Consider the following 331-nt stretch of genomic DNA (forward strand, 5'->3'; position numbering starts at 1 on the left):
ATAACTAAGCAATCTAACAAATAAGAAAGAAAAAAAAACAAAATAAATAAATACACAATCTAATCAACAAATAAAGAAAGAAAACAAACACACAAAAAACAAAACAATCACGAAAAGAAGACGAAGGACAGGAAAAGAAACAACACAAGCAGGAAAAACGAGGAAGTACGTAATGGAAGAGAAGGTAAAAGTCACGCAGGTTCCTTGGTCAGGGAGGTGGGGGTGGGGGGAAGGGGGGGAAGAGGGGAAAGGGGGGGGGGTTATCGCATGCTACAACTACTTGTTCAATACAGCAGAGGGAGTCGAGGGAGGTGAAGCGAAGGAAACGATG

This window comes from Penaeus monodon, chromosome 24 (assembly GCF_015228065.2).
Source record: "Penaeus monodon isolate SGIC_2016 chromosome 24, NSTDA_Pmon_1, whole genome shotgun sequence".
Taxonomy (NCBI): domain Eukaryota; kingdom Metazoa; phylum Arthropoda; class Malacostraca; order Decapoda; family Penaeidae; genus Penaeus; species Penaeus monodon.